This window comes from Falco naumanni, chromosome 20 (assembly GCF_017639655.2).
Source record: "Falco naumanni isolate bFalNau1 chromosome 20, bFalNau1.pat, whole genome shotgun sequence".
NCBI lineage: Eukaryota > Metazoa > Chordata > Aves > Falconiformes > Falconidae > Falco > Falco naumanni.
The window spans coordinates 3,301,641-3,317,373 of NC_054073.1; the positions used below are offsets into that span (position 1 = coordinate 3,301,641).

The 15,733-nt window shown below is 47.7% G+C and overlaps 2 long non-coding RNA genes across 5 annotated transcripts; both read left to right on the plus strand.

Moving 5' to 3' along the window:
• Positions 1-4,109: 4,109 nt before the first annotated feature.
• On the plus strand, positions 4,110-6,490 carry LOC121080020. Its single transcript, XR_005825258.1, has 2 exons — positions 4,110-4,391; positions 6,248-6,490. It is a non-coding gene; the product is annotated as an uncharacterized LOC121080020 (long non-coding RNA).
• Positions 6,491-6,782: 292 nt separating this feature from the next.
• LOC121080009 lies at positions 6,783-15,495 on the plus strand. 4 transcript variants are annotated; one of them, XR_005825246.1, is made up of 4 exons: positions 6,784-7,149; positions 8,773-11,583; positions 12,265-12,625; positions 13,777-15,495. It is a non-coding gene; the product is annotated as an uncharacterized LOC121080009 (long non-coding RNA). The 4 variants fall into 4 exon arrangements; XR_005825245.1 differs by having other exon boundaries at positions 8,773-9,236; positions 11,031-12,625; XR_005825243.1 differs by having other exon boundaries at positions 6,783-7,149; positions 8,773-12,625.
• The last annotated feature ends 238 nt before the right edge of the window (positions 15,496-15,733 follow it).

A 15,733-nucleotide genomic window follows, 5' to 3' on the forward strand; every position in this document is an offset into this window, starting at 1 on the left:
TTTTTTTGTTTGGTTGTGGCTTTCTGGAAAAACAGGTCGTTATGTATAAATGCTAGTGGTTTGTTTCTTTCAGTGGCAGGATAATAATGAGGAGTAGGGTTACAGTTACAAAATCAGCTGTCTTTATCAGTTGAACTGGCTACTTTGAAATTAAACAAATACGCGAGTACATTACAGGGGGTTTTGTGCTGTCTTCAGTACCGGTGTGCTAAAGATATTGTTTTGTTTACAGGATTTATTGGCTCTTGAAGAGCAAGAGGTAAATGTAAACTTTTCACTCCTAGCACTCACTTGGTGATGTATAACGACTTAGACATCAATTGCTTATTGCAGTAAAAAAATGTGGTGTTTCTGTGCAACATCTGAGATCAAAAATCATTCTAAGCACCGGCATAATAATATATCATATTAATAGATGACCAACTTCGTAATATCATAAAAAATCGTAATCTGTGATCAAAAGTAAAGTATTAGGTATCTGCTACTTGAGCATGTAATGGAGCTGGTATGAAGTGTATATTCCCGTGTGTAGGACATATACAAAAGATGTATATAAAAGTCCTTAGAGGAAACATTGCTTTAGGTCTTTTGTTTGATTGTCTGTTTATCCTATAATATTTGGTTTTATTTCTCCGGGACCTGTGAATTTTAAATTTGGAGTCCTTTATGCTAAGGATGAGCAGCTTACAGATGAGGAAATGTTCGGCTATGATGATTTCACCTTTTCCTTGGCTGAGGGTTGCATAAGATCTTGAGCTTCACTGCGAGTACAAACATTCACAGTCCTGACCCTCTTAGAATTCATCTCGGGAGCCTTGAAGATTTGTATATCAATCAAATTGTTACACTGAATAAACTTTTTCTTTTTTTCTAGTGGGCATTCCCACAATGAAGTGGTGTGGAGCTGAAGGGGACTACGATTTAACGGTGATGGAGCCATTTGGACCGAGTCTTGAAGATCTCTTCAGTTTTTGTTCAAGGAAGCTTAGTCTCGAGACCTGTTGCTCGCTGGCCAAATGGTAGGAAACTGCTTTGTTGATCTTGACGGTGCAGTATGTTGGAATATTAAGATTCCTCGAGAGATCAGAACCAAATACGTTGTTTCTGTAATTTAGAGGTGAATAGGCCCGTATCATTAAAGGAAAGACTCAAAATTCCTTTTGTTTCACTTAAATACAAAGTGCCCCATCTAAAGTGATTACAAAGTCTGAATTGATTTTTAAAAAGCAGACTTGCGCTGTTTGCAAACCATCTGTTGCACTGCTCAAAGACAAAAGACGTTTGCCCGAGAAAGTTTTTGGAAACAAATGTCAAATAGACACGGGGAAAGAGCTGGAGAGGTTTATGTATTGTCTATCAAATTATGTTCTCTTTAATGCCCTTACATTTTACAATAAAAAGTTTCATTACCTCTTTTATCGCTAAGACAATGTTGCTAGTGTTTTTATAAGGAAAAAAAGTGTATGCCTAGTCTCTCGAGTGATTTTTTTTTCTTCTCTATCTAGCTGAATTGAATATGTTCACTCTAAGAACTTCATCCACCGAGATGTGAAGCCAGGCAACTTCCTAACGGGCCGTGGGAAGAGTTCCCTTATTGATTCCATTCCTATAATAAACTGTGCAGTCTGTTAGAGAGACTGGCTGCAGTACCGAATTTTTTTCACCAGGCGGCAGCACAGCCCCATGCAGACTAAGGGCAGCGCATGCGCAGACTCGGCTTGACGCCTAGGGGCGGGGTCTCCGTGACATACGCGCATGCGCAGACGCTTTTTTGGCAAATACGGGCAGCGCGTGCGCAGACTCGGCTTGACGCCAAAGGGGCGGGGCTCCCGGCGGCGCATGCCTATGACGCAATCCGCTTTGACGCATGCGCAGAAGCCTTTCTGGCAAACTAAGGGCACCGCATGTGCAGGCTTGACGCCTAGGGGCGGGGCTTCCAAGCTGCCAATCGTGTGACTCCAGAAGCCGAGAGACACGGTAAGATGCTCTTCTGCCATTCATGGATGGATGCTCTCACAGCCTTTCCATCACCGTATGCCTGCCATGATATTCATGGGGACAAGGGACGGCTGAATTCACAGCGTTTTAAACACCACAAACTCTTGAAGAGTTTATAGGACGCAAATCTATTACACTGGCAGATCAGACAAGCTCCTCTGTGTGTGTGTGTGTGTATATATATATTATACTCAGTACTTTTTAGAGGCAAGTCCCTCTGAAATTGGGACAAGGCCTCATTGATGCATTTCAGGAGCAAAGCAGCTGAGCGAACAGGCTTTTCCTACTAGAAATCAAGCAGCTGCTCTGGCAGAACTTGACTTTGGTTGCATCTTTAAATCCTAGGAGACTGACAATGGGACGCGCTGGTTAGAGGAAAGAGCCTCTCTCCAGGGAAGGCTCCACTGACTTGACCCTTAAGCCTAAACTTGCATCTTACTACGTTTGCTTTGTCCGTGTTAATGCATACCCGATTCATAGATTTCAGTTGATTGATCAGTTACAAGTTGGAGTAAGTGGTCCTTGGCTACATAAACCTCTCCTCTGCATTTTTTTATGTGTTATGACTTACTGTTGTACTTCAGTACAAACCGGGAACGATTCTGGTAGTGTTGCAATCTAACAGTAATGCTGTCCCGACTTTTCAGTCTGTGTGTCTTCAGAACCTTTGGTCACTATAGAGTATGAGCAAATGCCTCTTGCTTGCTTGAAGCTGGTGCGTGAGATAACACTGCCAGTCCTGATGTGAGAGGAGAGTTCTGGGAACAGGGCCTGTGTAGGGATATGAAGTCAGTACCATCAGATCTGGATTTTCCAACATCTGTCTCAACAACAAGATGTCTGAGAGGTCCCAGACAACTGAATTTGCCAGAGGGGCTAGCAGGTACATTCAGCCTTGCGTCTTAATTCTGATTTCCTGAGCTGTGGCTTGTTTGGAGTGTCAAGATGGTGAGTTGGAAACACTTCAGATCTTTTTCATCAAGTGTTGTCTTCTAGCTCCTACGGTACTGGCTTGAGTGGTGTTCCCAGTTGTCAGTACTGCATGTTGTACCTGCGTGAGCACCTGATCTTCCGTGTCTGCCCACCAGTGCTGAAATACCTCTTCCTAGGCATCCGTCCTAACGCAGCCTCTCCCGCCACTCTCACCCACATACACATTTTTTGGTCAGGCATCCCAGGGTGGAGAAACTGTCTTCTGTTAACTAGACTCGTAACTCCTTTGCTGAAGTGCCCTCATGTGTTCCATCCTTTGATGCTCCACTACTCTACCAAGGAAAGTGTGGGCTTCTTTCAGACCTTGTTCCCTGCTTCTCTCAAGGTGTGTGCCATGTTGTCACATGAAGGGGGGGGTGGGGGAGCGGTACGCAGTCCTCTCAACCCAAGGTATTTGTCTGTTAGCGCCCCAGGAAGGCAGAGACCCTTGTTCCTGACCAGTCTGTCAGCATCCCAGTACAGGGACCCTTCACTGAAAAGTCCCACTGGATCGAAGCGTAATTCGACTGTAGCAGCATTAAGGGGACCCCTCAGCAGGTCTTCCTGCTTTGTTTGTGTTACCCGCTGCTGGCAACTGCCAGCACCCACAAAGGACTCACATCAACAGTTCACGGAATAACACTCTTTATTAATAGAAAATCGTGACAAATTAAGGTTCATGATGACCAGTGATAGGGCCTGTCTGCAAAAACAAGCTTTGAATTATATACAACTAAACTACATACAACTAAATTATAATTGCTAATAACAGCTAGCGTGAGTTAGTTACTTAGCATGCATAAAACAAAGTTCTTACCTGATAGGTGTCCCTATGGGGAAGAAGACAGGTTCAGCCCATCAACGGATCCCAGAAGTTCCGATGGAGTCTTCCCTAATTTCTCCCTTCATCTGTCCACTTTTTATACTTCATAGTACATTGCATATTCGTTCATCATACACAGGATTAGTTACAAGTTTCTTTCTTCTAATACCACTCTTTGGGCTCAGCTGCCCAGCCAGCTTTTAACCCAGTGCAGAGCACTCTCATCCAAGCCATGAGCACCCAGTTTCTCCAGGAGAATACTGTGGGAGACTGTGTCAAAGGCTTTACTAAGGTCCAGGCAGGCAACACCCACAGCCTTTCCTTCATCCACCAGACAGGTCATCTTGTCATAGAAGATCAGATTCATCAAGCAGGACCTGCCTTTCCCACACTGTCTGGGTCTAATCCCCCAGTTGTTCTGCACGTGCCGTATGATGGCACTCGAGATGATCTGTTCTATAACCTTCCCTGGACTGAGGTGAGGCTGACAGGCCTGTAGTTCCTGGATCCTCCTTCCTGCCGTTCTTGAAGATGTGATCCTTCTCCAGCTTTCTCTGGCCTGTCCAGCTTCAGCCAAAGCAGCTCCTGTCCACAGCCAGTAAGTGCTCCACCTGCCCCTTCTTGCGCCCACACTACAAGGAGAGCAAGGCCAGGCAAAGACAATCCACGTGAGCCCAAGGCAGGTGCAGTCAACGGCATCCACCACTGCAGCTCTGGGCAGCTCCCCTCCCGCTTCCCCATCGCCTGTCTCCTGGCAGCCCTCACCACCGGTTCCAACACAGCACAGCTCCCCTTTGTCCCCACTGCCAAGCTCCTGGCAGCCCTCACTGCTGGCTCCGACACAGCATGGCGTGGCACCCCCACCGCTCTGTGCCTCTCAGACCCCACCAGCACTGCCGCCCTCCTCGGGGCTTTCCCCAGGACCTGCCAGTTGATCGTTTGGTTCCCCGCTCACCTTCCTCAGTGCAGCCGCAGCCCAGCAGTGCTCAGTGACTGCTCCACTCCTCACACGGGCCCCTCCATGGCCATCCAGGGCAGGACAGCACCAGACCCTCCAACAGCAGCCACCCCTTACAGGGGGTGTCTGTTGCCTCACTGCCTGCACCTGGGGCTCCCCCAGCCCTGGCCCACAGCTGCAGACCAGCAACAACAGGAGGCTATTGCCCAACCCCCACAGCACTTCATCTCCTCCCTTGGGTTCCTTCGCAGCCCCTTGCCTGGTGTATGTGAGTGCAAACACAGTCAGAAGGGCAAAGGAAACAGCAAGTGGTTATTCAGTTATGCTCCAAGTCCTGGGAGCAAGCGTGTTTGGGGGCTCAGGGGCTTCAACACTCCCCTTGCCCCAGGATACCTTGGCAGTTGCTCCTGGAGCCACACTCACCAGTCCAGTGGGGAACAGACAGTTGGCCAGTCAGCTCCTGGAGTGATGGGCTGCTGGGCAGAGGTGGAGGCTGCCAAAACTGAGAAGCAGAGTGCAGGTCACTGGAAGAGAGAAGGGAAATGGCAGTCGGCTGGGCAGGGAGGTGTAGCAGGAGGGCATGAGCTAGGGAACGGGACTGCAGAGAAGGATTGTGACAGGTGATACAAAGATCGGCAGAATCCAAACTCCCTTGCTTTCTAACTTCCCTCACCAAAGCAAGAAGCTAGGTGCAGCTGGGTTAGGAGTCCCACATAATAAAACTCAGTAACAGCAGGCTGTTATTAAGCAAGGCATCCTTTATTGCAGCGCTGGGATAGCTCCACCATAAGTGCTCCAACAATCTGGCAAGCTTTCAGAGACTATATTCCGTAAAGTTATACATATCCGTAAGATTTCCAAGAACTCAGTTACATAAACATGAGATTTAAATGCCTGATCCGCATGCAGTCATCTTCCCTGGTGGTCTTTGGGTGGTCGTCGGGGTCTTCAGATGAAGGTTTGTAGTTGTATTCACTGCGTCCCCTGACTGACTGACTTCTGCGCAATCTCAGTTCTGCAGACCATGTCCTCCCAGGCTGTTGTTGCCATTCTCTCGTAACTTTCTTATCTTTATGGACCTGCACACCTGTTAGCCGGGCACCTCCTCCTCTTGTTGCAGATTACCTTAAGATCTTACTGAATCTTTTTATATTTTATGTTTATGTAACAGTTAGTTATAAGTACTTTTTGATTCTAAGGAGTTAACCTTCATGATAGAAATATGTTAGCACTTATTAACTAAGGACATATGAATCACTGTGCTGCTAGTTATCCAAGACTGTTGCTTGAAGTCCCTGTGATATAGACCATAATACCCTTAGTCTTTATTCTCTAGACCATAACCAGAACACCCAGGTTCTATTGTGCATAGGATGTGTTATCGAACAGATTGGCAAGGCCGATATCCAGCCTTCTGACTTGGCAACAAAACTAAATTTTAAGGTGCCTTGAAGTGAGCTGCCTTCATTATAATACTAAAAAAATCACACCCACAGGTCAAGAAGACCCTTGCCCAGGTGAAGACCCTTCCCCTGCACAAGCGTAGTAACAGAAAAGGATGACACAGCGAATATTACAATTCTATGCAAATTACTAACCAATCATTGTAATTGGGAGTGTATGACCTTGCAATTTTGTGTATAAATGTAATGGTAAAATCTACACAGGTGTGCTTGGTTTGTGGAGATGCCACTGAGCACCCAGTGCTACAGTAAAGGAGCGCCTGCTTCTTAATGCTACAGTGGTGTTAAGAGGTTTGATTCCCAATTTTTGGTAACACTCTCACAGCCATCTGGAGCCCCGTTTGCTCATCTAAGTTATCTAAAGTATTTAAAACATCTTCCTTGTTCTTCAGGCCTTAACCCTTTCACAGGGAGCCCAACAGCTGGAGAAAGCAGCACTGTGGAGTGAGTGAGCGGCCCACGGACGCCGCGGGTGGTGGTGGTGGGGGGGGTGATGCAAGGGAAGCCCCGCGGGAGACACCCTCGAGTTTTGGAGGAGCGTGGGTAGGTCGGGTACGACTTAGGCAACGCCAGGGCCCCGGGCGGCCTGCCGGCCCATAGAGTGCGACTTCCGGAGGAGTGATGGGCCCTTCCGGTATCTTGGAGGACTGCCGGCCCATAGAGAGTGACTTCCGGAGGAGTACCTGGCACTTCCGGAGGAGTACCTGGCACTTCCGGGGGCGGCCAGAAACGGGAGCTCCTGGGCGAGGAGCGCGGCGGTACCTGTTGGTGCGGCGGACGCGGGCCTCCCGGGCCTCCCCGGCCTCCTCGGCCTCCCGGGCCTCCTCCTCCGTGCGGCACGTCACTGCCTGCCGCTGCTGCTCGGTGGGTGTTAATGTGAGGCGTGACCGGGGACGGGACGGGACGCGGCACTACACGACGACGCCGTCGTTTGGGTAGTTGCGTTATTTGCATCTTTAATAATTGCTATTTAATTTATTGCTAATTATAGGTTACGACAGTCTGTTCTCATGATTATTCTGATCAGTAGTTACCCCAAATTAGAACGGCAGGTACGGGTGCACAAATGCATGACTAGTTAGAAAAAAAAATACAAAAGGGGTCCCAAGTCTTATTGCTGGTGCAGCACTTAAATGGACTGCTCCTTGGGTGCAATTAATTAATTCCGTCTATTTTATCTTATTCTTGAATTAGATATTATTCAAATGGCCTAATTAATTAGTTTACCATTAGAAAACCCAGTGAATGCAAAGACTGCTCCATTTACTCCTGCAGCGGGAAAAACGGAAAAGGAGCGCTAAAACCAAACTGACACCAAAGGAAATGTTAATTACCACTCTAAATCATTATTTCAGGTTATGAATTGGAAACCTAATTAGAAGTACATTTTTAATTACCATAATTACAATAAGAGATTATTATAATAAACTCCCAGTTAGTATTCTATTTCTACTTCATACCTGGACAATTTTATTATGATAATACTGCTTGGGTATCGTTAATGCATAAATTTAACATTGCTGTTATTAATTAAATAATAGGCATTAACGATGCCCAGTTAGTGCTCTAAATGTTTTTAAAATTAAATCTAAACTTTTCATTAATCATATTCAATTTGCATTATTTTTATTTTAGCTCTACTTGGAAGTAATTAGTACAAATGACTAGTGTCCCCCCCAAAAAAAGTCTGTTTAAATTTACGCAGTCATGACTTACTGTTAGTTTTCTAATTTTACTTTTACATTAAATCTTTTAATTTTATGTTAGTTCTGGTGGGGAATCGTTACCACTTGGGAATTTTTTTTATATCTACATTTAAGCATTATTAATGATTCATTTATATTTCTCCTTATTTAAAAATCTAAAGCTTTGATTACTGTGTTTGGTTCTAAGTAGGAGTTGTCATTACCTCCAGACTTACGTATGGCTGTGTTATAATTTGAGCATTCAAGACTCCCAATTAGTTTCCAATTCTGTTTTTTTTTAAATCTAAAACTTTATTATTTTGGTTCCAATTGGAGTCATTAATGTCTGCAATTTCTTTAATCACTACGATGTTTAAATTCAGCTATTAATGACTTGCAATTAGTTTTCTATCTTTGTCACTTTAAAAGGATTTCTAAATTATTAATTGTTTTAATTAATACAGATTGGGACTAATTACTGCCTGGTTCATTAATAGCTGCAATTAAATTTAGCCATTACTGACTCCTAAATAATACTTCTTTTATTTATTTACACTCTTAACATTGTAATTGTTGCTTTACTAAGTGGATTAACTGGCACACATTGTTTTTTTTCTAAATGTTAACCAGAGTTGTTTCTCTAAAGGTATTACTTCTGATCATGCTCTATCATTTATATTCTGTATTTTTGTAATTGTATTATACAAATTAGGAATAATTGCTGTCTGCAAAGTTTTAATAGCTAGAGTAGATCATAGGCGTTATTTACTCCCAAAGACTATTCTGTTTACTGTTGTTTAAGTTTTTATTCTAAAAGTTTTAAAGTAAATAAGTAGTCAAAATAATAGAAACCAAGGACATTGACATTTCCAGGAAGAACAACTGGAACGCCTCGACACATCCAGAGAGTGGACAAATGCTATAGTCCAGCTCAGGCACTTGACAATTTTGCACTTCAGCTCCACAGTTTGAAGCTCCACAGAGAACAACCCCTCCGAGTGAGCACCGCAGCCTTTAACCATCACCTGCTTGCCTCCAGCTCTGCCACCCCTTTTTTCTGGGAACTGCAAATTCCTAGGGGCACGAATACACATGCAACAGCTGCACAACAGCAACCCGCTGGCTGCGTGGCTGTGCTACCACCACCTGCTGCACCCGGCCATTGCTGCTATGCCTCAGGAGCCTTCAGCTGACACAGTGCTGCCCGAACACCTACAGCCCTGTCAACCACTGGCTTTGCCAACAGCGTGTCCAACAAAACCCACAATGCTGCTGATGCTGTGGCGACACGGCGGAAATGAACGCTATCTGTGGCAAGGACAGACATATCACACCAGGTATGATACTTAACACTGAAACACCGTGTCAGCTCACCTTTATTTCAAAGGAGGAATGCACATGCACACACACAGCACAAAGGATTTTATTCTGAGACACACAGCTGTCCTGAGCATCTCCACAACTATCTCTTCACAGCAACATCATATCCATGATTTGGATTCCTCGTGGAAAACGAGGGAGCTCTGCACATTGTGGTGGGCCCTCACCTTCCAAACCTGCACACAGGAATAACACTCCACCCATCAAGTGACACCAAAAACTATAAAGCCTCTCAAAAGAATTTAGAATTCCACACTCACACAAACCAGTTACACTCACCTGCTTCATGGCCCAATCCTCCTCTGCTCTGACCATCTGCTTCAATTCCACACACCCTTCAACAGTCAGACCCACAATCATCTCCCCATGGTCATTCACTACACTATATATGGCAGGGCAGGGAAAAAACAACAGCTGAAAGAAAAAATTTAAAAAACCAAATAAACACTGGCTGGGTTTTATTGTTGAGGGTTGGGGGGGGGCGTTAAATAAGGAAAATGCTATTTCAACTCTTACCTGCAAGGAAAAACAAAACCACACATACAAGGCTAGGCACATTCAAAAACCACAGCTGACACCGCATCCGTTCAGCTGTCTGCCCAACCTGACAAGTGCTTGCTGCCACACGTGATGCTAGACACATTCACATAGGTTGCTGAACTTGTGCAGTACTACATTCTGGATAGGACTGAATGACAAAGCAGAATTAAATCTGGTAAGAACCTTTCTCTAAAATATCTCTAGTTGCAAAGTGAATACCGTAGATCAGCAGCAATAGCTCTATGTCACCCAGACTCCTAGTTTTTTCCATCTGACTCCCTTAACAGAAATAAGTCCCTAAAAATGCCAGGATGGAGGCTGGGGGGAAGGTAGCAGCCACAGAAACCATACCAAGCACTTTAAGTAACACTTAAGCTCAAACAAAAATAAATGGCAGAACACCTCAGGAGGAGTGTTAAGAGAGACAAATGAACCCGTGCAGAGCAATGCTGAAGTCCTTCTCCTAAGAGGACTATGCAGGTCAGAGAAGCCCCTTTGAAGGCCAGTGGTTTTGACAAGGCTACTTGTCACGCAGATTGATTCTGGTGCCTGGAAGGAAAATTGAGGGTATGGAGGGCACGTGAAGGGTATGAAGGGGTTCAGGCAGCTTATAGCAGTGCCTGCAGTGCAGAGACAAAAGGATGGCTGTGGGGCACGCTGACCAACAGAGGTCCTGCAGGGACTAGAGGGCATATGCAGGGCTCTGGATCATGAGAAGGCAAACAGAGGTCTCTGGGGTGCAAGATTCACAAATAGGCAGGTCCCCAAGCAACAAGAATGCTGGGCGGCGTGGATCTGAGGGTACAATGAGTGTAAACACGGGGCTCTCAGGTGCTCCAAAAGACAAGCCCAGCTGTCCTGAAGAAGAGTAGATGAAAGTCAGAGTTCTGAAGAGACTGAGGGCAAACAAAGGGGTCTTGAGGGGGTCAAAAACAAGACCACTGGGATGTGCCAAAAGCAAGTGGAGAAGTTTTGAGAGGATTTAATGGTGCAAAAGGGCAAATGAGTATCTTGATACTACCAAAGAGCCCGCAGTAACGAAAAGGCAAGCAGAGTAATCATGGCAGTTAGAAGGAAATGGGCTTCTGAGGGAACAAGACAGCAAATAAAAAGATTGTGAGAAGCCCAGAAGCAAATGGATGGGTCTTGAGGGGAACAAATTGCAAGTCTTACCTCTGAGAAGTACAGTGTCCTTGAATTTTGTTCTGCAGACAGCTGTCCTGTGGGCATGGCATGCAACTTTGGGAATCCCTGCCCAAGCAGTCCTAACCTGCAACACCACATGAGCACAACTGTTCTCGGGAAGTTGTGTGGTTTCATAACCTAAACGGCAAATGTGGAAAATGGCAAGTATTGCTCCAGGACAGCTTTAATGTTTTTTGCCTCTACAGAGGACAGGGAGAAAGACGCTTCCCTCCTCACCATCTTGCCCTGCGCCTGCCACTCCTCTCCAGTCACTGCCCACCTCAAGCATCCAGGGCAGTTGGTTCTCACCTGCATGGTCCTTCGTGTCCTGCCCCCAGCTCCTCCTCTCTGCCCCACACCCAGGAGTCCAGGCATCCTGACCTAGTGCTCATCTGGGAGGACCCAACCACCAGGTCAGGCAGAGCAGAAGTCAGGGAGAAGGGGGTCCTTCCAAAGTCCTGAGGGGTCAAGGTGGCCCTGGATGCCTGGGTCCCTCACCCATCTTGGGACACATGCACATGTGAGGAAGAGGAATATTTACGTTATCAGTATGTTAAAACTACAAAAAGCTGCAAACAGGTATGACACAATGCAAAAAGCGGGATATGAGGGCAGATAGGGGAGGGTCCCAGGGCTGGAGAAAATGAACAAAGAATTGAAATTAATAGGAACCAAAAATCACTGAAAAGCAAGAAAATATTCTGACTGAGAAGACAAATAATAATAGTAATAAGAGTAATAATGACAATGATGATGTCAGTGGGGCTGCTATGGGGCACTCAGCCAAGTAAAATCATACCAGCAAGCTGAGGAGGCTGGGGAAAAAAAATACCCATTTTAGGGTATTCGGAGAAGGATGAGGACAGGGCAGCGTGGACAAGACCCCCCTGGTTTGGGGGTGCTGGGGGCTCAGAGGCAGCAGGACTTCCTGGCAGCCTCTGATTCGGGCCACTTCACTGCATCAACCCCCCAGCCAAAACAGGCTTTGACCCCACTTGAGGTCACAACCTCTGGCCCTGCTTCCAGACAACTAGAGGGGCACGTGACAGATTCCCACCTCCCACAGCTTCGGTCCAGAGGGGTGGTTATGGGAGACTTCAGAGGATTTTTTTTTCCCCCCTTCTCTTGTAAAACTAGATGGGTTTGTGCCTTGTCACTCTGGGGGAGTCACCACATACTGTGTTGGCCTCTCACATCGCTACCATTAGTGCTACCATTATTATTATTATTCATTATTGTTTGTTCTTTCTCCCAAAAAAGCTTCCCCTTCCAAAAACGGGAAAAAAGAGAAGAGCAAGCAGACACTCCCCTGGACTTCTGGGCCTGAGGAGAGATGGGCACAGTCCCCACTTGACACCAGCCTGGGGACAAAATGAGCCAAATCTGGCCGTGGCTGTTGGCAAACTTGACAGGGATGGGTTCAGTGGCACTCAGCAGTTTCTGACCGCACAGCTCCTGGACAGCCTGCTCTGCCTCCATGTGCTTGTCAATGCAGATGAAGACACCTCCTTGAGACACCTCTGTGCGGGGAATCCAGGCAGCAGAACCCTGAGACTGCTGCACACACGCAGGAGCCAGGCATCCAGGAAATCCCCTCCACAGACCCTCCTGCAGGACCCAGGTATCTGAGGAACTCCCTCTCCTAGACACCTCACTGCCCACCCATGGGATCCAGGAACAGTTCCCCCCGCTATAGACCCTACTGAGGACCCAGGCATCTGGGCAGCCCCTCATCCCTGGGGGGAGACCCAGCCATCTGGACGCATCTGTGTCCTGGTTGATGAGGATGCAGGAGGCGGTGATATAGCAGTACTGGGAGAACAGCTGCTCGATTTCCTGCCCCATGTCTTGGGGAAGCCACTCATGTAGAGGTTGGTATCATGGATGGAGACCAAGCTAGGCTGGGCATAGGACACTGAGAGGGGACTATCAGCACTGGGGACCCAGGCATCACCACCTCCCACACATGTGTACACACAGGTACACACGCCCCACCAGGGACCCCAGCATCCACACACACACCCCCTGAAGGACCCCCTGGGGTCCACTTCTATGATCACCCCCCAAGAGACACTGGCATCTGTCCCCTGCAGGGGACCCACTGGTGTCTGGCACTTTGGTGATCTTGGTCTGCAGCTGAGGATGCTGATGGCCTTTTTGACGTCACCCACCCCAGTACAGTTGATGAAGCTGTAGCCCAGGCTCTGAGTCTGGGCCTGTAGATCTGCTTACACCTGCCTCTGCAGCTGCAGCAGGCAACCATACACTTTGGGGAGAAACCTCAGACTAGAAGGTGAGCAGAAAAGCCAGGGAAAATCAAATAGGTCCTCCAGACAGACCTTGCCCTGCCTGGTAATGGTGCTGTGCAGTGCCACCTCTTCTTTCCCTGGTACTCTGTGGTGGTATTATTATCAGCAGACATGAGGATCACAAGTGCCCCAGGCAACTTAGAGGAGCTCTCTTGCCCTGGCACTTGTCCACCACCAGCCAGAAGAAACTAGCCCAGGCTGCCAGCCAAGCTGCTCTGCCACTATCAGTTGTGGTGCCTGTGAAGACAGGGCCAGGCATTTATCTCCTTGTCCATGAATGACAGCCACCAGTACCATGCAACATGCTGTCTGAACGAAAATAACATGTTGATGCCTTCCCTGACAGCGACCCTACCCTGCAACTTCTTATGCCTCTGCCCCTGCTCCTTACATCTGCTTTGTGCCCTCCCATTATTTCCTCTTTCCTCCATACACTGTTGATGAGCATTATTTGCTTCCACAGCTGGAAATCTATAGGCAAGACAACCCCAGGCCAGGAAGAAGACAAAACAGCAACAAAAATCACAGAGCAGTATAAGAACACTCCTGAAGAAACTCTGTGCTAGATTGAAGGATAGGCCATGAGAAGAACCACAATAAGCAAGAAAAGGACAGCAGCCAGAAAAAACACAACAGTGTAGCACAGGTGTCCTGCAGCGGATAAAAGAAGGAAGGAGGGGCAGAGAGTGCTGCTCATTAGAAAATCGTTAGCAAGATGGCTAACCCAAAAGACCTAGGCCATGAAGGTCACGATGCAGGTGGCAAAACACGAGCCCAGACAGCCAGGCAAGACAGGTCAGCAAGTACTTCCCACCAGAGAAAGGCCAGCAGAGCTGAGAGGGCAGTCATCAAGCGACAGAAAAACTTCAGCCTAGATGACCACAGTAGAGACATCAGTACAGGCAGGTAGGAAAGCGTTATAGTGTGCTGCCTTAGAGAACAGCCAGCAAAACAAAGGTGACCAGTGGGAAGAATGATGGACAGAAGAGTCTACAAACCTGGAATGCCACAGTGCACCACTCTACACAACAGAGCACACTTGATCTGTGCAAGGTCTGGGTTGCTTTGAAAGGAACACGGAGGGCTTCGGGGCACACTGAAGGCCACAGAAAGCATGGGCCCCCATGCAAAGACAACCTAGCAACCTGAGGCAACCAGAGCCAAGACAGCTGGCAAGAAAACTATGGCACAAAAGCACACCACAGTAATTGCATGCATGGAGAGCATGGCAAGACATCTGATACATGCAGAAGGGATTGCTGATTTCAGCTGGTGCTCATGAGGTGACTGTTGTAATGGCACAATGATGGATGTATCGTGCATTTCAAGCAGTAGGAATAATGTGAATAAGAGCTTGGAAGTCAGAACGCCCATAGGCAAGACAGATGAAGCCAAATGGGTGCCATGGATGGCAAAGAGGAGCAAAGGAAGGCCAGAGCCATCCTGTCAGGCTTACCCTTCCCACCTACCTCCACATGCCTCTCTCCTGTCAGGCTCCTGCCTTGCTTACCCCCATTATAGCTCTACAGACTCCATCCCCAGAAGGCGCTCCCAAGAGCTGTCTTGCCCACCCACCCTCAGCTCTGCCTCCATGGCAGCTTCTCCAAAGCCTTCCCATCAACTGCAGCCTTCCTGTCTGCGTTCCCTGCAGTGTTCCCCCACTGCACACCCACAGTCCCAGTGCCCATGTCACCAAGTGTTGGACTTGCTCAGCCCCGCTGAGCCTGCTGCAGCACTCGCTCTCCCCTGCTGAGCCTCACTCTGTCCTCAGCACCACGTGTGCTTCTTTACTGAGAAGAGACTGTGACAAGGCTGCATCAGCTCTACCATAAGTGCTGTAACAGCAGGAGGGAAAAAATCAGGCACAGCTTGGCGATCTGGCCAGGAACATAGCACATGCCCCTGCTCCCTCCATCCTACCTGCCTTTTCCTGTCTGCCTGGACACACACAAGACTTGACACAAATCAGACCACAGTCACAAACTCAGCTTTTCTTATGAATTGTGCTTTTCTTTTGTTACATCCTTTGTATGATTACAGTTCCAGCTCAGGGAATGTTGTATTTTGTCCCTTCCCAGGAACAATAATCCTGGAGTGACCAGTGAAAATGCTGTTACCCGTTCCCCAAGAAGGAAAGGAAAAGGGTCACTTACCGCTGCTAATAAACGAGACCTGCCTCCCACCTCCCTTCTCAGGGTTACAGACCTCTGCTTGCCGCTGCAGACCCCCAGGTTCAGGCACAGCGGCACCCCCCTTCGCTGGTGCTGCGCCCCCGCCCCAGCTGAGCCGCTTCGCCTCCCCCGCACCGTGCGGCACGTCCAGCCCCGCACCGGGTGGCGGAGGAGGCTTTTCTCCGCTTCTTCAGTGCTTCACCCGCCCATCAACGCACAGCCGCGCCCCAGCGATGCCGGCAGAGACCT